General features: G+C 41.9%; 1 protein-coding gene across 2 annotated transcripts in view; it reads right to left on the bottom strand.

Annotated features, from left to right (window-relative positions):
• The window catches only part of LOC115105509 (delta-sarcoglycan-like), a 325,069-nt gene that overhangs the window by 260,775 nt on the left and 40,151 nt on the right, over positions 1 to 24,143 (bottom strand). The gene's annotated exons all lie outside the window — the stretch shown is intronic.

Raw genomic sequence — 24,143 nt, forward strand, 5'->3', positions numbered from 1 at the left:
AGAAATGTCCTCTGATCTAATGAAACAAAAATAGAACTGTTTGACCAAAATGACCATTGTTATGTTAGGAAGAAAAAGTGGGAGTCTTGCAAGCCGAAGAACACCATCACAACCGTGAAGCACGGGGGTGGCAGCATCATTTTGTGTGGGTGCTTTGCTGCAGGAGGGACTGGTGCACTTCACAAAATAGATGGCATCATGTGTAAGGAAATTATGTGGATATATTGAAACAACATATCAAGACATCAGTCAGGAAGTTAAAGCTTGGTCGCAAATGGGTCTTCCAAATGGACAATGACCCCAAGCATACTTCCAAAGTTGTGGCAAAATGGTTTAAAACCTGTTTGGCGTAGGGGGCAGCATTTTCACTTTTGGATATATAGCGTGCCCAAACTGAACTGCCTCCTACTCTGTCCCAGATCCTAATATATGCATATTGTTATTAGTATTGGATAGAAAACACTCGGAAGTTTCTAGAACTGTTTGAATCATGTCTGTGAGAAGAACATAACTTATTTAGCAAGCAACCCCGAGGACAAACCATTCAAAATAATTTTTTAAAGTCACTGTCTTTTCAATAAGTTTTCATGGGGAATCGACTTTCCTGCATTTCCTACCGCTTCCACTGGATGTCACCAGTTTGTAGAAATTGGTTGAGGTTTTTCCTTTGTGTAATGAAGAAGTACCATAGCTCAGAACGAACGTCACTTCATGTGTACCTTTTGATAGAAGCGCGTAACCAGAAAAGTAGTGTCAGTTTGTTTTGCTCCTGTATTGAAAACAGATCATCCCGTCTTCAATTTGATCGATTATATACGTTTAGAAATACCTAAAGTTGTATTACAAAAGTAGTTTGAAATGTTTTGGCAAAGTTTACAGGTAACCTGAGATATTTTGTAGTGACGTTGCATAAGTTGGAAGCGGTGTTTTTCTGGATCAATCGCGCCAAATAAATGGACATTTTGGATATACATAGACAGAATTAATCAAACAAAAGGACGATTTGTGATGTTTATGGGACATATGAGTGCCAACAAAAGAAGCTCGTCAAAGGTAAGGCATGATTTATATTTTATTTCTGTGTTTTATGTCGCGCCTGCAGAGTTGAAATATGCTACTCTCTCATTGTTTACTGTTGTGCTATCATCAGATAATAGTATCTTATGATTTCGCTGAAAAGCCTTTTTGAAATCTGACATGTTGGCTGGATTCACGAGTGTAGCTTTAATTTGCCATCTTGCATGTGTAATTTAATGAAAGTTAGATTTTTCTAGAAATGTATTTGAATTTGGCGCTCTGCATTATCCCTGGCTATTGGCCATGTGGGACGCAAACGTCCCGCCTACCCCAGAGAGGTTAAGGACAACGAAGTCAAGATTTTGGAGTGGCCATCACAAAGCCCTAACTTCAACCCTACAGAACATTTGATGGGCAGAACTGAAAAAGCGTATGCGAGCAAGGAGGCCTACAAACCTGACTCAGTTACACCAGCTCTGTCAGGAGGAATGGGCCAAAATTCACCCAACTTACTGTGGGAAGCTTGTGGAATTCCATCCAAAACGTTTGACCCAAGTTTAACAATTTAAAGGCAATGCTACCAGATACTAATTGAGTGTATGTAAACTTCTGACCCACTGGGAATGTGATGAAAGAAATAAAAGCTGAAAAAAATCTTTCTACTATTATTCTGACATTTCACATTCTTAAAATGAAGTGGTGATCCTAACTGACCTAAAACGGAATTTTTACTAGGATTAAATGTCAGGAATTGTGAAAACGGAGTTTAAATGTATTTGGCCAAGGTGTATGTAAACTTCCAACTTCAACTGTATATCTGTGGACATTAGCCCCAGCACCAAGATTTTGCCCTCTGCATGAGATCTCACAACTGAGATTGAACAACATGTTGCAGCTTAATTTGGAGGAAATGTCTCATTATTGTAGCTGATGCCATCAGGGCAGTTTTGCACGCAATCATTAATATGAAAGTCTGTGGCTTTTGAGTTACAGAGCTGTACAAACCACCAAATGTCTATGGCAAGCAGTTTTTTTGAGCCATCAGACATGTTAAATGTTTAGCTGACAGACTGGTCTCATTCTTCACACAAAAAAATATCTGCCAAATTGGCAGTTTTTGTGAAATGGAGAAAGACTTAAAAAACTGTGATTCAGCATAGTCCCTTTTCACACATGAATTGAGTAAGTTATCCTCTCTGAGTGAACTCTGTTAATAATTCCCTTCAAGTTTGTTCCGAGGATTGACAAGGAGGAACATGATTAGCAGTGGTGGAAAGAATACATTTGTTATACTTGAGTAAAAGTAAAGATACCTTAATAGAAAATGACTTAAGTAAACGTGAAAGTCACCCAATAAAATACTACTTGAGTAAAAGTCTGAAAGTATTTCGTTTTAAATATACTTAAGGAATAAAAAGTAAATATAATTGCTAAAATATACTGAAGTATACTTAATATACTTTTGGGTGGCATTTAGCCTAGTGTTTAGAGTGTTAAAAGGTTGCTGGATTGAATCCCCGAGCTGACAAAGTAAAAATATGTCGTTCTGCCCCTGAACAAGGCAGTTAACCCACTGTTCCCCGGTAAGCCGTCATTGTAAATAAGAATTTGTTCTTAAACTGACTTGCCTAGTTAAATAAAGGTTACATTTAAAAAAGCTAAATAAATAAATATCTTGTCCTGTTAAGCATTCAAAACGTAACAAGTGCATGGAGTAAAAAGTACCAAATTTTCTTTAGTAGTGTAGTAAAAGTTGTCAAATATAAATAGTCAAGTAAAGTAAAGATACAAAAACTACTTCAAAACCTCTTAAGGACCAGACCCTTAGGCTCTGATGTATTATTCCAGTTTAGGCCCAATTTAGATTTCGGACACTAGATGGCAGCAGTGTATGTGCAAAGTGTTAGACTGATCCAATGAACCATTGCATTTAGTCTGCCCAAATGTGCCTAAGTGGTTTATTAATACATTTAAGTTCATAACTGTGCACTGTCCTCAAACAACATCATGGTATTATTTCACTGTAATAGCTACTCTAAATTGGACAGTGCAGTTAGATTAACAAGAATTTAAGCTTTCTGCCCATATCAGATATGTCTAAGTCCTGGGAAATGTTCTTGTTTCTTACAACCTCATGCTAATCACATTAGCGCACGTTAGATCAAACATCCTGCGGGGGAGACTCCGATCCTGAAAAACCAACATACCTGTATAAAGATGCTTCTGTGTTAAATCAGGTAAAAAAAAAGGTATTTCTCCCAAACTTAAATGATTATCTCTAATGCTGGTCATGGACTGACATCACTTAATACCACTCTACTTCCTTCCCCCAACTCCCCTGACTCTCCTCTCTCTCCTGTCTAGGGGACGTTCATTGGTATGCAGGGGATGTGGGGCAGCTAATATATCAACATACAGTGCAACTGAGACTACCTAGTCATTGCAAAAGAAGCTGTGTTTTTACTCTGCCCTCTCTGGCCTTCTTATTCCTCCCCTGTGGCTACTGTTGTTTTTTCTCTTGGTTGTGGACCATTAACTGTTATACTGTAGCCTATTCCATCATTAGTTCTGTAGTTGGCCTTGTTGAATATATTTCCAATCATTCTTAGACTGGGTGGTATGTTGTAGGAGGGGAAATAAATATCTAATTTGCATTCAGGTGCTTTCTAGACTTGCCGCTGACTGTAGGAAATATTCAACATGCAGGAGGTGTCAGATAGCCAAACTGCCACCAAGCAAGCTATAGTTGGATTGGAATTCTTGGTTCCATAAGTGTCTTTGTCATAGAACTAAGGAGTGCAGAAAAATACATTTAGATTTAAAACACACAAATGAAAATGTACTTTTGTCACATAACAGGGCAAATGCTAATTTAGAAATGCCAGGTGCAGTGGTGCTGAGTTGTTTGGTTGATCTCTTTCAGGAGTCTTTCTGAGTCACCATGAGGAATAACATAGGTTTTTATAAGATCCAGGCAACATTCTGAGCTACAGCTTTGATATGTACAGTCCATTCTGTAAATTCACTGGATCTGTTGATATTTAGACAAACTAATAAATGGCTGACTTTGTTCAATATCCCTGCATTTATTTGATAACATTGTCTCATAATCAATATACCAAATTATTAGTCACTTCCTCTGATAAGAGTACAATAACTATTGTTTCCCCATCAATACATTATGAAAGGGTCAAGTGTGATCAAACGCATATCTTTTAGTGGGGTGCAGGGCTGAAAAAAGTTGGTATAAATTAAATAGAGCCCGCACACTCTTAAGCTCCACCACGTACCCTTATTCACACAAAAACAACATTTAGATCCTGCAAGGATCAAAACATTTGTTTGGTTGTGAATAAAAGTATGTGGAGGAGCTTATGAGTGTGCGGGCTCTATTTCTTTTATACTTTAAGAAAATAAAATAACAAACGGTAAGACCAGTCAAATGGTTGATCTCATCTTAATAATACTGTTATGTTCCTAAAGCCATTCTCTCACTCACTTCAAAATGTATCCAGTCTCCAGAATCCGTACATTCAGCAGCCATCTTCATGCTAATAAATGCATATTTGAAAACCAGCCAACGCCCATACCACATGGTAGCCTATTTATTTATCTACCAGATAGCCTAACTCATCTCTGTAGTGTACATCGCTGACTGAATCAGCCTGCCTGCATCTGTCTGCATGCCTTAGCAAAGAGGGGAATAGCATCCACCCTCACAACAAACATTCCTAACTAGCCAGCCAGAAAGAGGCCCTTGCTAGCCCTCTTGACCCTTGACCTGGGGATCATGACCTTAGGGGTCACTAGCTCAGGTGGAATATTAATTCTACACTTTCTAATGAAGGTCACTGCACATCACACTCACAGATAAATATACATTTTATTGAGCAGAAAAAAGGATTAATTGTGTTAGCTATTAATCATGTATGAGACTTTTAGAGCGCTCCTTGTGTGATTGATAGTTGGAGGGAATGAGGGAGGGTTTTAGTCAATGTTTCCTCCTTTGCTCGAGCTACATCTCCCTGCATTCCAACAAGGCTACGCCATCCACCTCCTCAAAATGCTTGTCAAGCAGCTCTGCTGTCAGAAATGTTATGCTATTGCTTTAAGTGACAACTGTATCACAATATTTTCCTTCCGCTTCTGAAGTGAAATGGGTTTTGGTTAACTTTCCTTAACATTAGCGTGAAGATGATACTTAGCAAATTATTGACATTGAGGATTGTACTGCTGAAAGTGTTTCAAGCTCTAGACATATTAATGAATACCTGTAACAGATATATATGTAATTACATAATGACTTGGAAGATGAATGCAAATGATGATGCCCGCCTACTTAGTGAATATGTATTTAATTTATGAAGCAACATGGTCAGAGATGAAGCAGACTTAAAATAGCACTACAATATACCATATTATGTTGGATATGAACATGTTCTCTGTGTGCTGTACTGTACCTACATTATGAAGTATAGTTATACAGTAGTAGTTCCACTGTGTTACTGTTATATTTCATATACACCCCAACGAGACTAAATTAACATCAGCAGTAGCAGCAAGATGCTCCAAAAACAAGGAACTCGACTCACACACTGAGAAATAACTGTGCTGTATACGTCTATATTCAATTTATGCTGAATGTTATTAGCTCTAGAGTATAGAACATCATCTATTCAAAATACATCATTTTGTTAAGCAAGCATATTTACAGTTCCCACCGGGTAGGCAAAATAAGTCAAGTGAAAAACAAAACCTTAATTTGAGCTGCAGAGACAGTGCAAAGTGTGTTTATTTTCACTTGTATTATAAAAAAATACATATTGTATATAGTTATCACTAACAGCCACAAAAAAAATCAGGATAGAGAAACAGAAGAAAATGAACAAAGTAGCAGCAGTGTTATATGATTGTATGTTTACATGTCATTAAATACACACGCCTCAATATGCGTGTGTGTGTGTGTGTGTGTGTCACATGCATGACGCTCGAGAGACCAAGCAGGTACGGGGAGTCAAACATTTAATATAGAACGGACATGGAACGAGACAGGAACAGCGTCAGCAAACGAGTAATAAGGACAAAAAACAGGTAATGCAGCAGTGGGGAACAGACAAATATAGGGGTTGTAATAAACAGGTGAGTCCAATATCGCTGATGCGCGTGACGAGGGAAGGCAGGTATGCGTAATAGATGGCAGGAGTGCGTGATGCAGGGCAGCCTGTCGCCCTCAAGCGCCATGGGGGAAGAACGGGAGCAGACGTGACAATGTGTATGAGTGTGTGGATAAAGTCCCATAAGGGTATATAGAGTCAGTGCAGTCTGGGTAGCCATTTCATTAAGTATTCAACTTGATGAAATGGTGATGGGGATGGAAGCAGTAGTAGAAAAATTGTCATACTTGATGTAACGCGCTAGGGCGCGGGAACCTGACAGGACTACCTGACATGATGACTCCTTGCTGTCCCCCAGTCCACCTGGCCGTGCTGCTGCTCCAGTTACAACTGTTCTGCCTGTGATTATTATTATTTGACCATGTTGGTCATTAATGAACATTTGAACAGCTTGGCCATGTTCTGTTATAATCTCCACCCGGCACAGCCAGAAGAGGACTGGCCACCCCACATAGCCTGGTTCCTCTCTAGGTTTTGGCCTTTCTAGGGAGTTTTTCCTAGCCACCGTGCTTCTACACCTGCATTGCTTGCTGTTTGGGGTTTTAGGCTGGGTTTCTGTACAGCACTTTGAGATATCAGCTGATGTACGAAGGGCTATATAAATACATTTGATTTGATCAAGTGCGCTGAGAATCGGGAAAAAAGTTCAGGGAGTGAGTGTTTTAATAAATAAAGTACACAATGAACACGAAACACAAACAACGCACAGACATGAAAACGGGGTCAATAACACCTGAGGAAAGAACCAAGGGGAGTGACAGATAGGGAAGATAATCAAGGAGGTGATGGAGTCCAGGTGAGTGTCATGAGGCGCAGATGCGCGAGACGATGGTGACAGGTGTGTGGGATAATCAGTAGCCTGATTACCTAGAGGCCGGAGAGGGATAACACGTGACAGTACCCCCTCCCCAACGCACGGCTCCAGCCGCAGGACGCTGTCATAGGGGACGAACCCGGGGATCAGGAGCGGAACGGTCACTCCTGTTGATGCGTGAGAACCTGTCATGCCAGCTGAGGCACGGGAACCTGTCGAGTCAGCTGGGGCGCGGGAACCTGACAGATGGGTTGAGGCAGGGGAGCCTGGTGACCTGGTTAAGGCACGAGAGCCTGTATCATTTCCCAGACTCGAAGTCATTACTCTAACACGTTTTTTTTATAACAAAAACACTCCCTGATGCTTCCCTTAGGTGAGGTGCTATTCTGTAACAAGTGCGCTAAGAGTCGGGAAGCAAGTTCAGAGTTGAGTGTTTTAATAAATAAAAGAAACTATGAACACCAAACACAAACATCGCACCGACATGAAAACAGAGTCAATAACACCTGAGGAAAGATCCAAGGGGAGTGACAGATAGGGAAGATAATCAAGGAGGTGATGGAGTCCAGGTGAGTGTCATGAGGCGCAGGTGCGCGAGAGGATAGTGACGTGTGCGGGATAATCAGCAGCCTGATGACCTAGAGGCCGGAGAGGGAGTATACGTGACGCTTGAGTAAAAGTAGATACCTAAATAGAAAATGACTCAAGTAAAAGTGAAATACTACTTGAGTAAAAGTTAAAGTATTTGGTTTTAAGCATACTTAAGTAACAAAAGTAAATGGAATTGCTAAAATATACTATATATATATATAAAGTAAAAGTATAAATCATTTCAAATTCCATATATATTTTAGGGCTAACCAGGGGCACACTCAAACATAATTTACAAATTAATAATATGTGTTTAGCGAGTCCACCAGATCAGAGGCAGTAGGAATGACTATGGATGTTCTCTTGAAAAGTGTGTGAATTGAATCATTTTCCTGAGTACTTTTGGGTGACAGGGAAAATGTATAGAGTACATTATTTTCTTCAGGAATGTTGTGAAATAAAATAAAAATATGAATTGTAAAGTAAAGTACAGATACCAAAAAAACAACTTAAGTAGTATTATAAAGTATTTTTTAAATAAGTACTTTACACTACTGGATAGAAGCCACTGTATCTCAGAGGCTGTTGGTATGAGACCCAATGCTTTGGTGCCGCTTGCCAGACGGTAGCAGAGATTACAGTCCATGGCTTGTGTGGCTGAAGTCTTTGGCAATTTTTCAGGCATTCCTCTGACACGCCTGATATAGAGGTCCTGGATAGCAGGGAGCTTGATCCTGGTGATGTACTGGGTCATCCGCACCACCCTCTGTAGAGCCTTGCAGTCAAGGGAGGTGCAGTTGCCATACCAGGCGATAATGGAGCCAGTAAAGACGCTTTGATGCTGCAGCTGTAGAATCTCGACGATCTGAAGGCCCATGCCAAATCTCTACAGCCCGCTGAGGAAGAAAAGGCGCTGTTGTGCCCTCTTCACGACTGAGATTGAGTCATCGTTTCTTTGGAATTTAACAGTCTGACCATTTCAGTCAGTAATTTAGCCCCATCCTAATACGTGGAACCCCTCCGTTCACTATATAACAATGCAACCTATGTGCTGTGATTAATACTTCTAGAATGTTGGTGACATGACATGTCAAACTTTTCCATGACTGTAAGGAGGGATCACCTCCAGCTCCAGAGGACAGCCCATGCAGATGCAGAGGAGAGGCAGTTCTTGTCAGGCAGGCAGTGAGTTGTCAGTGCTCTAATGCAGATAGCTTGTTCCCTCCACGGGAGGACAAGGCACCTGCCAAGAGGAAACTTGACCTCCTCTAAAGGGTATCTTGTTAGGTCATTGCTGAAATAATTGATTATTTATTCCAATTTCTGAGATGCCTTTGATAACTGCAGATTGCTAGGCAGTTCATGGCACTGTATTAATCACAGAGTGATTTTCTCGTCACACAATGGATGGCATTAGACAGATTTGGAAAGGGGGAGCAGATGCTAATGGGGAAATGCTGAGGCTGTTAGCCGGATGGGCAAACTCAGAGCTGCATTTTCAGGTTCTGTTTGGTGGCTTAAAAGCATTCACGTCTTCTTTGCAGAGGTTATCTGCACTCAGCCAGCACCTTTCTGCAGTACATCTCACGAAGGCCCCGGCTATCTCCATCCTCAGCATGATTTTAAACCAGACCATTAAACAAGGTTGTAATTCTCCTTTTATTCGAGCCAACACGCTCATCACTGATGACCCCGGAGCATATGCTGGACTCTCCCATTAAGGAGAGCTGCAGGGGGGTCCAGGAATTAATGTTGGGAGCCGAGGTAGTTGATATTCATGGGCAGGGATGGGAGGTTGAGACGTGGACCCCCCACCTGGAGAGCTTGGATCACACTCAGTCTGGTTATTTACTGACCAAGTGTGACTCCAGTGTCTTAAATATGCATAAGTAATCTTCATACTCCTGATCACCTAACCAATCAAAGGCAACTGTGCTGATGAGAGAGATGAAGGAGGGGGGGGGGTGAATAAATCAATGAGGTTTCCTGCTATGCTACCACACCCTGAATATGGACACAATGATTCAAGGGGCAATATTTCCCATTGACTTTAAGCTTCTCGATTCTGATGCTTCCAGAAGCACACATTTTGTTTGGTCTCCCTTTAGAGGGAACTTTTCCTCACCTAACAGACACACACCACTACTCTGTTTCTTCTCTTGACAGCATTTGTTCTTTTTACACCATTGTCTAACCTGTCAAAGCCCTGCCAAAATATGTTTTCTTTCCTCTGTGCTCGGTACACACAACAGCAAGCTTCCAATTATCTAAAGAGAGGGTGAAGAAAACACCATCGATAAATCTAAGGGCCCTCTGACAGTGAAATGTTTCATGAGGTGATTCTTTTTCCTCTTCTCGCCACATTTTCCTGAACACCATCTTTCCTTATCTTCCTCATAATTCTCTCTCCTTCACTGCACAACTTCACTAGATTCTCACTTTCCTTAGAAGACAGATACATAGCCTGGTGATAGTTCCATGTCATTTCAGCAAAACATGACACTCACCATCTCAGATTGATCTGAAATAATTTGTGGTAAGAAAGATTTTTTGTTTTGTTATTTTGATGAAATATAATTAGATCTGAGCAATTAAGGTAATTGATTGCAACCAAATGGACAATTTAATGTATAGGATTCATAAAATATGCAATAACAATGAGTAAGACCAAAGAAATAGTCAAAAGCCCCTCAGACTCCCACACCCCACAATCCCACCCCAACAACGACTATACAGTATCAGTTCTCTGTCTGACAAGTAGTATGGCGCTGTGGAACAGAGTTTTGTTTCTTCATGCTATGTAATGTATTCTCAGTGAATTTGCTGAATATTTTTCCCCTTTTCAATGACTAACTCCTCTGAAGTTGTCCCATCCTACAACCTGATATTACCAGGTGCTGACACCTATATGGTGCTGTTCCTGCTATTGAGTGATTTAAAATACATTACATTGGTTTCCTTACCCTGTACAAAGTTTATGGACAAGGTATGACAGCAACCTATGCTTTGGTTTTCTTAACCTGGCCACTGTTTCAAATGTTAACTTTTTACCATTTACTACACAAATCCAGTACCCCCCCCCAAAGGTGCGGACTCCCAGTCACAAACCTAAACCTATATGGGAGAGTCTGGGTGGGCATCTAACCTCGGTGGCGGCTCTGGACGCCGCCCCCTTCTTTACACTGAGTCTGCTCTTGCAGCACTGACCTGTTGATCATTGTCGGACGCTCTGAACTGCGGATCCTCGGTGTAGGCCCCGGGCTGGGGACCCTTGCTGCGTGGATCATCACCGGACGCTCTGGACTGGGTACCGTCGCCGGACGCTCTGGACTGGGTGCCGGACGCTCTGGACTGCCGAGGCGCACTGTAGGCCTGGTGCGTGGTGCCGGTACTGGTGGTACCGGGCTGGGGACACGCACCTCAGGGCGAGTGTGAGAAGCGGAAACAGGGCATACTGGAACCTGGAGGCGCACTGGAGGCCTGGTGCGTGGTGCCGGCACTGGTGGTACCGGGCTGGTGACACGCACCTCAGGGTGAGTGCGGGGAGGAGGCACAGGATACACTGGACCGGTGAGACGCATTGGAGATCCAGAACATAGAGCTGGCTCAATACGTCCTGGCTGGATGCCCTTTCTAGCTCAGCAAATGCGAGGAGCTGGAATAGAGCGCACCGGGCTAGAATAGCGCACTGGAGACAACGTGCGCATCTCTGTATAACAAGGTGCCTGACCAGTTACAAGCTCCCCACGGTAAGCACGGGGAGTTGGCTCAGGTCTCCTACCTGACTCAGCCAATCTGCTCGTGTCCCCCCCAAAAAATAATTATTGGGGCAGCCTCTCGGGCTTCCGTGCTAGCCGTGTACCCTCATATCATCGCCGTTCCTCTATTCTCCGGTATTTCTCCTCCTTAGAACAGCGATACTCCCCTGGCTGCGTCCAGGGTCCTGCTCCATCTAGTATTTCCTCCCATTTCCAGGATCCTTTTCCATCCAAAATCTCTTCCCAAGTCCATAATGTCTGCTCCTCCTTTTCACGCTGCTTGGTCCTGTTATGGTGGGTTATTCTGTCACGTTCGTCATAACGAGGAGACCAAGGCGCAGCGTGATAAGAATACATTCTTCATTTATTACACAAAGAACACTAAACAAACTAACAAAAGTGACGCTATAAGTCACGAGTGCTGACAGGCAACTACACATAGACAATAACCCAGAAAACCAAAATGGAAAATGGCAACGTAAATAGGATCCCCAATCAGAGACAACGATAAACAGCTGTCTCTGATTGGGAACCAATTCAGGCCACCATAGATCTACATTTACCTAGACAATCCCAAAACCCCATAGGTATACAAAAAAAACCTAGACAACACCAAAAACACACATACCACCCTCATTACACCCTGACCTAACCAAAATAATAAATAAAACAAAGATAACTAAAGGTCAGGGCGTGACAGTTAGGTACTGTATTAGTTTAATATTTTTTGAATTGTATACATTGAAATGGGAAATTTGGGTGCAATCAGTTTGCTTTCTCTGAGATTAAATTATATTTCAACAACATTTTGTTGCAGAAATGTCAATCTTATTGTTCTGAAATTGTTTCTGTTGTTAGAAAAATATGAGATGATGGTTGTTGAAATCCTCTTTCTTGTGCTTTTTGATGTGGAACGACCCTTGGGACACAAACGTGTTGCTGAGAGGAGCAGAGAAAGGCTCTAAATTATCTGGCTATGGAACATCGTTGGTGTCTACTGTCTCGCCGTCTCTGATCCAGCCTGCCTTTGCACATCCCTGCCCTGGAAACAATGCCTCATCAACAGAGCGCAGTAATTAAGTCACAATAGTCTGACTCTCTGGGGGAAACAAGTGCTGGTTACTTGGCTCTGTGCTCTGAGGCATGGATGAAATGAGCTACTGGGAGATTTTATTTGCATACATAGTACCATTGCCCCTAAGCTCACCATACACAGTACTGGGAGTGTGGTGCCTGGAAAACAACCTCTCACTCAACGTCAACACAACAAATGAGATTATTGTGGACTACAGGAAACAGCAGAGGGTTCATCGACGGGGCCGCAGTGGAGAAGGTGGAAAGCTTCAAGTTCCTTGGTATACACATCACTAACAAACTGGAATAGACCCCCCTCACAGACAGTGTAGTGAAGAAGGTGCAACAGCACCTCTACAACCTCAGGAGGCTATAGAAATGTGGCTTGTCACCTAAAACCCTCACAAATTTTTACAGATGTACAATTGAAAGCATTATGTCGGGCTGTATCACTGCCTCGTATGGCAACTGCGCCGCCCACAACCGCAAAGCTATCCAGAGCGTGGTGCGTTCTGCCCAACGCATTATCGGGGGCAAACTACCCGCCCTCCCGGACAGCTACAGCACTGATGTCACAGGAAGGCCAAAAAGATCATCAAGGACATCCACCACCCGAGCCACTGCTAGAAGCACAAGTAATAACATCTGCTAATCATGTGTATGTTACCAATAAACATTTATTTGATTTGATTTGACCACCACACTACTATTTCTATTTTATGATAAGGAAAAAGACCAAAGCACTAAAGTGACTAACATAGGTCTGCCTTTATAAATAATGATCATTGAATGTTGATGTCTTTCTACATCTCATTTAAACAAAACTGCATCTCCACCAAAGCAGTGTACTGTGGTACTGAGTTGTGATTGTAATAAGGTGAATGCACCAACTTGTAAGTCGCTCTGGATAAGAGCGTCTGCTAAATGACTTAAATGTAATGTAAATGTAATAAGGTCCAGTGAGAAGGGATCCACCTTTCCATCAGCATTCTGTTTCCTGAGGTCTACCACCCAAGCACTAACAAGCCCTCCCCTGCTTAGTGCTCCTGCAAACAGAGCCACACCAAGCGGCAGGGAGGAATGTCTGCAGATTATATTTATCATCATAATGGTACTTATCCTTACAAAGGAGCCTTGTGGTCGATCATAAATATTGCAAAATGTATTTACATGAACTGTTAGTAGTGGTTTGTGACTCATACGATTATCTCTGGTCAGTTTTCTGTTGAACATGAAGAATAACAAAATTAGTATTTCAGATATTTTCCTGCTGGGACAATGTACTGTAGAAAATACATTGTTAGTGTGACTTGGGGCTCCTGGGTGACTCAAGACTGTTGGCCTACTGAGCTGAAGCTTAGGCATTAACGCTCTTAGTTGACACGATTCCTCTACAAGGCAAGGCTACTCATCACACAAGAATACATCACTGAACCTTCACTACATTAGGGCCAAGAGCCTACTTTTTATTCTTAAATACTTCAATCCCTTTGACTGACTTTAAGTGCTCAGACCTGGCCAGGCCCTGCACGGCCTCCAAATGTTTTACGTCCAGCCAGGTTAGACCACAAAGCAGGCAGCCAACATAAACACAAAGAGGGACAAGTGGGACCTTCAGGACAGAGAAAATGTTGCATTGAAGGACAGCGAGGGAGATGAAGAGAAATCAAAGGCCAGGAGCCAAGAGAACAGAGACGGGCTGAGAAAGTGAATCAATGATAAAAGATAAATATAATTTCATGAACATGATAACATAATTGAGGTAGGAAGCTCACCTCCGCCTCTAGGGGCTGTCTTCCCTGTGTAAGAGAAAGAGCGAGAGAGAGAGACCTGCAGAGAACCTACAGTAAATAAAACATTACACACTCAAACACCTCTCTCTCTGTCTCGTTCTCTATATCTCATTCCCTTTCTCTTTCACACACAGGCTCATACCTGTTCAAAGTGCTCTTTTGAAGAATTTTGATGACATAAAACGGTGTGGCAACACAAATTAAAGGGCAAATAAAAGTTGTGAGCAACAAAACTGTTGACGAGTTTGGATGGATTTTAACAACCATCAAATTAAAGGTTGTCATTGTAACCTTCATTTACTTGCTTCTGGTGAAATGTAGGTCGCAGTGTGTTTGCTGCGGGCATACCCTCGCATAACAATTCTGATTTGTAAATCTTTTTTTAGGGGGAGCTTTTGTATAGTGAGTCCACTGATATTATATATATAATGGCTCTGCAATTCTGAAAAGTCTCTCAATCTACTTCATAGGATTAAAACTGAAGATTGACTCTTGTGTCCTCCTAGTAATTGTGTAAACAACAGTGTGTGACTGTAGCTAACGTAATAAAACGAAGCAGGCACAAAATCTGAAGTAAAGATTTGAAGTAAAATGTATGCAGATACTGTAGGTTCTATTGAGTGAAACATGTTTTTATTTGTTCAGCATTTGAGCAGTTTGACCTCTACGCTGACATTCGGGACCGGAACCATAGACTCACACACCCATGTCTCCCCTCTGTCTCAAACGAGGTGTGCAGGAAGTCACTTAAGACTGCATTAACACAATGAACACATCTAAACTTACATTTCCTAACGATCACACGCAAATAGGCAGTTGAAGATGGCTGATGATGCAACAAACACAATGACTGCCACACTCAATTCATTGGCATTTAGTGAAGATACTCAGACTCTGTCATCAGACATTCTCTACTGCCGTCTGATCACTCTGGCACAACATTCAAACTGATTGTGTTGTTATAATGCAGCAGTCTCTCAATCTTCCCAATCCGGGGCATCGTTTATGGGTTTTCTTGAAGCTGGCATTATCTTCCTCGGAGGCTGATCTGATTGCCTTATGGCATGCCTGTGAAAAGATCTTATTTTCTCTAATCATTCCTCCCAGGGACATGCCAAGCTCCTCTCTAATTGGAGCCCAAATTATCTTCCTTTTTTAGGGGACAAGTGGGGTACATATATCAGCACAGGTCAGCAGAAGCAATGGAAGCAATTAGCAAGTGCATGTGCAACGTCATGGGTAAAGGGACAGAATATAAGCAAATCAGGGTGTTAGAGATATATATATTTTTTTACAATTTATTTAGTTTTGTCTTTTTGTTTTGAGGAGCAGTTCAAGTATAAAAACGATCAAAAAAAATGCAGACAAAGATAACCCCAACCTATGTCCCACCTTAGTCTCCATCCACCTGCCCACATCCTCCTTACCCTGAGCCCAAAAAAGTATGCCTCCCACTCCTTCCCATCCACCCTAACAAACGAGGTTGCTTTTCAGTCAATCAGTCAATCATCTCCACTTACATTCCCCCCACCCCCCGTACCATTCCTTCTTCAGTATATTTATACTGAAAAAATATATAAACGCAACATGTAACGTGTTGGTCCCATGTTTCATGAACTGAAAAAAAAGATCCCCAAACTTTTCCATATGCACCAAAAATGTATTTATCTCCAATTTTGTGCACAATTTTATTTACATCCCTGTTAATGAGCATTTGTCATTTGCCAAGATAATCCACCCACCTGACAGGTGCGGCATATCAAGAAGCTGATTAAACAGCATGATCATTATAAAGGTGCACCTTGTGCTGGAGACAATAAAAGGCCACTCTAAAATATGCAGTTTTGTCACACAACACAATGCCAGAGATGTCTCAAGTTTTGAGGGAGCAGGCAATTGGAATGCTGACTGCAGGAATGTCCACCAGAGCTGTTGACAGATAATTTAATGTCCATTTATCTACCATAAGCTGCCTCAAGTTGTTTTAGAGGATTTGGCAGTATATCCAAGCGGCCTCACAACCGCACACCCAGGACTCCCAGGACCTACGGGATCGTATGAGACCAGCCACCCGGACAGCTGCTGAAACTGTGGGTTTGCATACCCAAAGAATTTCTGCACAAACTGTCAGAAACCGTCTCAGGGAAGCTCATCTGCGTGCTCGTCGTCCTCACCAGGGTCTTGACCCGACTTCACTGGGCAGATGCTCACCTTCGATTGCTACTGGCAATTCATAGTGTAACTTTGCCCCAGAAATATTTAACTGCAGGGCACTCCCAGATCATATGAAGAAATGTGACTAACTGATTTAGGAGAGACAGTAAACAGTTGGTAGTTGGAGTAAGTTTCATCGTAAAACATTTCCTTACAGACTGTGAACAAACTTGGTTCAGATAATTGGATGCTAATGTCATATTTTTCCATATTCTGTTCCAGTTAAAGGGTTGCTGAAATTCAATTAGATCTATGGACCATGTTTTTTTCATGGCTAGCTGGGGAATATGAGCTTTCCAAAAGTTGTACTATATACTGTATTATAGAGATCAGACCATTCGGGTGCCCAGATAATTTATTTATACATTTCATAATTGGATGGTTCGGTAGTTGGGTTTCCCAAGGGACTGACCTAACTTGTAAATATAAAAAAGGGAATTGCCTGGTAATGTGTATGTATCTTTCAAATCTTGGAATGTTCTGAAACCACTACTGTCCATGTGTAAGGATACGGATTCCAGATTTGGAACATTGGGTGGGATGCAAAAGGCCGTCCTCCAGATCACAAGGAATTATTTTGAAATATTAGAGAATGGGCATGTCATTTTGATTCCCAGTTACATTGTTTTAAGATTTTGCCCCATATAGAAATTGTGTGAGCAATAATAGGACCAAAGCGTAAGGGATATATCAGTGAAGACCACCTCATCCAGGGCAATAGGGCACACCATATTTATCTTTATACTCACGCAGGGGGAAGAAGATTCATGTCTATACCAATTTAGGATGGGATAAAATGCTAGTGCCTGGAAATACAATTAAACATTTGATACAGATAGTGTTATCTGGGATTGTTTACCTTGCCATGTACATTTTGAAACCGGACTATGAATTTGATATCAATGGCCAGAAGGGGGAGCCATGGGAAGCATTAAACTACAGAAATTCAGCCATGGCAGTTTTGATAATAGATATTCTGGCGGTTAAAGCAACTGGGATATTATTCCATCTACGAAGGTCAAATTTAATTGATTTGAGTAGTCTGTTAAAGTTTCTGGCAGTGGGTTTATCTAAGGAAGGAAATATATCTACTCCCAAATATATAAAATGAGAATTCCATAAGTACCGATGGAGTGCTCCATCGGGGTCTTGAGAGGCATTAGGGCTGAATTGGTCAGATTCAATTTATAACTTATCTATGATCTTCAATGCATTGGGAGGTGACCGAGATACATTGTCTAGATATAGTAAAATATCATCTGTGCATAATGAAATTAAGTGATCAGTAGATTTTAGGGAAATTGGTGTTATTTCCTTCAAATGATGAATTGCCTAGGCCAGTGGTTCCATGGATAATAAGAATAGCAAAGGCGAAATTGGATCACCTTGTCAGCTACTACTGGTGATTCTGAATGGAGCAGAGCAGATATTGCCTGTTATAACTATGGCTGAAGGATTAGCATATAGCATTTTAATAATATTCATGAAATTCGAGCTAATTTCCATGTGTTCCAAGACAGACCAGATATATGACCATTCTAGTCTATCAAAAAAAAAATCTACATTGAGATGATAAATGATCTTTAAGAAACATGCTTTTGTCCGTGTGGACCAATTTGGTTTAGTAAGTCTTGAGACGGGACAACAACATTTTGGAAAACAGTTTAGATAGGGGGTGATAGTGAAAACACTGGGTGGCATTCTTTAGAAAATGTAGAAAAGCTAAATTAGTGCTGTATTCACCTCTCTCCCAAATGAACCTTTGTGAACGGCTGTATTAATAGCGGACATAATTGATTATAACATTTTAAATATCTGTCCTCGTGCTCCTAGACCTTAGTGCTGCTTTTGATACCATCGATCACCACATTCTTTTGGAGAGATTGGAAACCCAAATTGGTCTACACGGACATGTTCTGGCCTGGTTTAGATCTTATCTGTCGGAAAGATATCAGTTTGTCTCTGTGAATGGTTTGTCCTCTGACAAATCAACTGTAAATTTCGGTGTTCCTCAAGGTTCTGTTTTAGGACCACTATTGTTTTCACTATATATTTTACCTCTTGGGGATGTTATTCGAAAACATAATGTAAACTTTCACTGCTATGCGGATGACACACAGCTGTACATTTCAATGAAACATGGTGAAGCCCCAAAATTGCCCTCGCTAGAAGCATGTGTTTCAGACATAAGGAAGTGGATGGCTGCAAACTTTCTACTATTAAACTCGGACAAAACAGAGATGCTTGTTCTAGGTCCCAAGAAACAAAGAGATCTTCTGTTGAATCTGACAATTAATCTTAATGGTTGTACAGTCGTCTCAAATAAAACTGTGAAGGACCTCGGCGTTACTCTGGACCCTGATCTCTCTTTTGAAGAACATATCAAGACCATTTCGAGGACAGCTTTTTCCATCTACGTAACATTGCAAAAATCAGAAACTTTCTGTCCAAAAATGATGCAGAAAAATTAATCCATGCTTTTGTCACTTCTAGGTTAGACTACTGCAATGCTCTATTTTCCGGCTACCCGGATAAAGCACTAAATAAACTTCAGTTAGTGCTGAATACGGCTGCTAGAATCCTGACTAGAACCAAAAAATTTGATCATATTACTCCAGTGCTAGCCTCTCTACACTGGCTTCCTGTCAAAGCAAGGGCTGATTTCAAGGTTTTACTGCTAACCTACAAAGCATTACATGGGCTTGCTCCTACCTATCTCTCTGATTTGGTCCTGCCGTACATACCTACACGTACGCTACGGTCACAAGACGCAGGCCCCTAATTGTCCCTAGAATTTCTAAGCAAACAGCTGGAGGCAGGGCTTTCTCCTATAGAGCTCCATTTTTATGGAACGGTCTGCCTACCCATGTCAGAGACGCAAACTCGGTCTCAACCTTTAAGTCTTTACTGAAGACTCATCTCTTCAGTGGGTCATATGATTGAGTGTAGTCTGGCCCAGGAGTGGGAAGGTGAACGGAAAGGCTCTGGAGCAACGAACCGCCCTTGCTGTCTCTGCCTGGCCGATTCCCCTCTTTCCACTGGGATTCTCTGCCTCTACCCTGTTACGGGGCTGAGTCACTGGCTTACTGGGGCTCTCTCATGCCGTCCCTGGGGGGTGCGTCACCTGGGTGGGTTGATTCACTGTTGTGGTCGGCCTGTCTGGGTTGGCGCCCCCTTGGGTTGTGCCGTGGCGGAGATCTTTGTGGGCTATACTCGGCCTTGTCTCAGGATGGTAAGTTGGTGGTTGAAGATATCCCTCTAGTGGTGTGGGGGCTGTGCTTTGGCAAAGTGGGTGGGGTTATATCCTTCCTGTTTGGCCCTGTCCGGGGGTGTCCTCGGATGGGGCCACAGTGTCTCCTGACCCCTCCTGTCTCAGCCTCCAGTATTTATGCTGCATTAGTTTATGTGTCGGGGGCTAGGGTCAGTTTGTTATATCTGGAGTACTTCTCCTGTCCTATTCGGTGTCCTGTGTGAATCTAAGTGTGCGTTCTCTAATTCTCTCCTTCTCTCTTTCTTTCTCTCTCTCGGAGGACCTGAGCCCTAGGACCATGCCCCAGGACTACCTGACATGATGACTCCTTGCTGTCCCCAGTCCACCTGGCCATGCTGCTGCTCCAGTTTCAACTGGCCTGGGCCCTAGGACCATGTCCCAGGACTACCTGACATGATGACTCCTTGCTGTCCCCAGTCCACCTGGCCATGCTGCTGCTCCAGTTTCAACTGTTCTGCCTTACTATTATTCAACCATGCTGGTCATTTATGAACATTTGAACATCTTGGCCACGTTCTGTTATAATCTCCACCCGGCACAGCCAGAAGAGGACTGGCCACCCCACATATGCTCTCTCTAATTCTCTCTTTCTTTCTCTCTCTCTCGGAGGACCTGAGCCCTAGGACCGTGCCCCAGGACTACCTGACATGATGACTCCTTGCTGTCCCCAGTCCACCTGACTGTGCTGCTGCTCCAGTTTCAACTGTTCTGCCTTATTATTATTCGACCATGCTGGTCATTTATGAACATTTGAACATCTTGGTCATGTTCTGTTATAATCTCTACCCGGCACAGCCAGAAGAGGACTGGCCACCCCACATAGCCTGGTTCCTCTCTAGGTTTCTTCCTAGGTTTTGGCCTTTCTAGGGAGTTTTTCCTAGCCACCGTGCTTTTACACCTGCATTGTTTGCTGTTTGGGGTTTTAGGCTGGGTTTCTGTACAGCACTTTGAGATATCAGCTGATGTACGAAGGGCTATATAAATAAATTTGATTTGATTTGATTTGATTTGAAATATACCTCAGGAGGAATACCGTCCCATCAAGGTGATTTGCCTTTATTCACGCTATCCAATGTGAGTTAATTGACAGAGATTGGTGGCTTCCTCTGTTCAGAGGAGTTCTTAATTATTTTAGAAAGGACTTTGTCTGGCTTGGTGTGGATTTACAATCAGATTTGTACAGTTCTTTATAGAAGTGGGAGAATCATTGATTGATTAATTTGGTCTCTGATAGTAATTCCCCTGTTTCAGATTCAATAGTTGATACTACTGAGTAGCTTGTTGGCCAGCAAATGATTGGGACAATGACCATGGAAATGGAGGTTGAGTCTAACTCAATGGATGTCATAATCTGCTCTCTGTTTTATCAATAAATGAAGTTATGTCTTGATTTTGGAAAGAGTAATAGCTACCTGGTCTCAAAAGTGTTTGTTGATTTCCAAATCTGAAATCCTCTTTAATTGTGATTTATTCAACCAAGATGCACATGCAGTTACATTATTTTTAATAATCTGGGGGTCATCGACTGAATTTGTATTGATCATTATGAATTAATTTCATTCATTTAAAATTGATTACATATTGTAGGATTTTGTAGAAATTAAATGTTGAAAGGCCATCTTGTGGCTCTTTTAGAAGATTCAGAGTAGTAAGGGTGATGGTCAGACAAGATCATATGTCGAATTTCTATTTTCCTGATTAAACGAATGAAGGTGTAGATAATAGTATTTAATCGATTTGTGATAATGATTTATTCTTGTTTGAGTAGAACGTGTACTCTTTTGCTTTAGGATTATGTGCTCACCAGGCTTTAATGAGGTTGTAATCAGAGAGTATATGCTGGAGAGCCTTGATTGTGTGTTGATTGTAGTTGGTCTTATTATATTTATCCCACATGTCCAAAATGGCATTCATGTCTGTTCCAATAATCAGATGTGCTAGATGTGCTTCATGAAGAAGTTGTGAGCATCCTTGGAAAATGTGGGTGTTCTATTCTGATAGTTCAAGATTAGTTTTGCCCGGTGGATGAAGCTGCATCTCAGGTTTAGCTTGCGTAGAGAGCTTGAAGAAAATTCTACCATGGTGTATTATAAATGCCGAAAATAATTAATCATTAAGAACTTCATTCCTAAGTGGATTTTGGTCAAGAAAATAGGCAATGTGGTAAGACGTATTAGAGGCATTAGATGTATTACAAATCTTCGACTACAGCCTCCAACAAAAATAACAATGGACAAAGGTCCTGTGCCTACACAATTATATATATAATCAAATGAAATGTTATCTGTCATCGTCACTGAATACACAGGTGTGCACTTTACCGTGAAATGCTTACTTACGAGCCATTTCCTAACAATACAGAGTTGAAAAGTAAGAAAATGTGCAAATAAATATTCAAAATATTAAGACAATGACAATGAGGCTATATACAAGGATTACTAGTACTGAGTCAATGTGTGTGTGTGTGTGTGTGTGTAGCGTCAATTTGTGTGTGTGTGTGTGTGTGTGTAGCGTCAATTTGCGTGTGTGTGTGTGCATGTGTGTTTGTGAGCATGTGTAGTGTGTGTGTGTGTGTGTGTGTGTGTGTGTGTGTGTGTGTGTGCGAGTGTGTGTGTTGGAGTGTCAGTGTAAGTATGTGTGAGTGTGCATAAAGTCAGTGCTAGAGACTCGGTGCAAAAAAAGGAGTCAATTATGGTGGTTGGCAGCCAAATCTGTTCTTAATGCTCTGTCATTTAGTAATAGTCTAATTATTTCCTGGAGGCCAGAGATAAAACCATTCCTTTAAGATGGGATTTTTGCCCAGCTCTCTCTCCTTGGAGGTTTTGCGAAAAGGCACTAGAGCCAAAGAGATTTGTAAGGTTTGACAAAAGTGGCCACTTACAAGCTTCATACACCTGCAACTAAAGATGGTCTCACCAAGAGAAGGCTATAGATGTCTCATGTTTAAAAAAACAGGTTATCAAGGTCCCAAAATGTTCTATCACTTCAGGGTTAAGGAAACACTCACATGCCTGTCAACATTATCCTGGGGGGTCACTCTGAACAGAGGAATAGAAAAGTGTAGAACAATTGTAAGTATAGACCACATTTAGCAGACAGTTTCGGCAAATGTCCAATCGTCATTCAAACAATCATCGTGGGTCACATTCCACCTTCTGATGTGCTGCCCATAGGGTAATAGCACCTGTCTCCTTGTTGTCAGACCTTGACCCAACACACACACACACACACACACACACACACATACACACTACAGCAGAACTTAGAATCGTCTCTAAATGAATGTGTACGTGTAACTGTTCATGTAATAGTGTGTGTCGAGACCAGATTCCATTAGCCTAAGAAACCGCTGGGACAGAACTGATGGTTAGGGTTTGATGGTGCGTGTTTGTGTGTATTCAAATGTTTATATAAACAGCAAAAAAAGAAATGTCAATTTTTCAGGACCCTGTCATTCAAAGATAATTCGTAAAAATCCAAATAACTTCACATATTTTCCCATGCTTGTTCAATGAACCATAAACAATTAATGAACATGCACCTGTGGAGCGGTTGTTAAGGCTGTCACACCCTGGCCATAGAGAGGCTTTTATTATCTATTTTGGGTAGGCCAGGGTGGGCATTCTAGTTTCTTTATTTCTATGTTTTCTGTTTCGGCAGGGTATGGTTCTCAATCAGGGACAGCTGTCTTTCATTGTCTCTGATTGGGAATCATACTTAGGCAGCCTTTTTCCCTTTGTATTTTGTGGGTAGTTATCTTTGTTAGTGGCACTATAGCTCTAGTAAGCTTCACAGTCATTTCTTTGTTTCTTGTTTTGTTGGCGACATTTACATAAATAAAGGAAAATGTACGCACACCACACAGCACCTACGTCCGGTCATATCAACGACTACGCCCGTGACAAAGACAATAACAGCTTACAGACGGTAGGCAATTTAGGTCACAGTTATGAAAACTTAGGACACTAAAGAGGCCTTTCTACTGACTTTGAAAAATACCAAAAGAAAGATGCCCAGGGTCCCTGCACATCTGCGTGAACGTGCCTTAGGCATGCTGCAAGGAGGCATGAGGACTGCAGATGTGGCCAGGGCAGTAAATTGCTATGAGACGAGTAAGACAGGGCTACAGGGAGACAGGATGGACAGCTGATCGTCCTCGCAGTGGCAGACATAGTGTAACAAAACCTGCACAGGATCGGTACAACCGAACATCACTCTTGCGGGACAGGTATAGGATGGCAACAACAACTGCCCGAGTAACACCAGGAATGCACAATCCCTCCATCAGTGCTCAGACTGTCCGCAATAGGCAGAGAGAGGCTGGACTGAGGGCTTGTAGGCCTGTTGTAAGGCAGGTCCTCACCAGACATCACCGGCAACAACATCGCCTATGGGCACAAACCCACCATCGCGGGATCAGACAGGACTGGCAAAAAC

Source organism: Oncorhynchus nerka, linkage group LG22 (genome assembly GCF_034236695.1).
Source record: "Oncorhynchus nerka isolate Pitt River linkage group LG22, Oner_Uvic_2.0, whole genome shotgun sequence".
Taxonomy (NCBI): Eukaryota; Metazoa; Chordata; class Actinopteri; order Salmoniformes; family Salmonidae; genus Oncorhynchus; species Oncorhynchus nerka.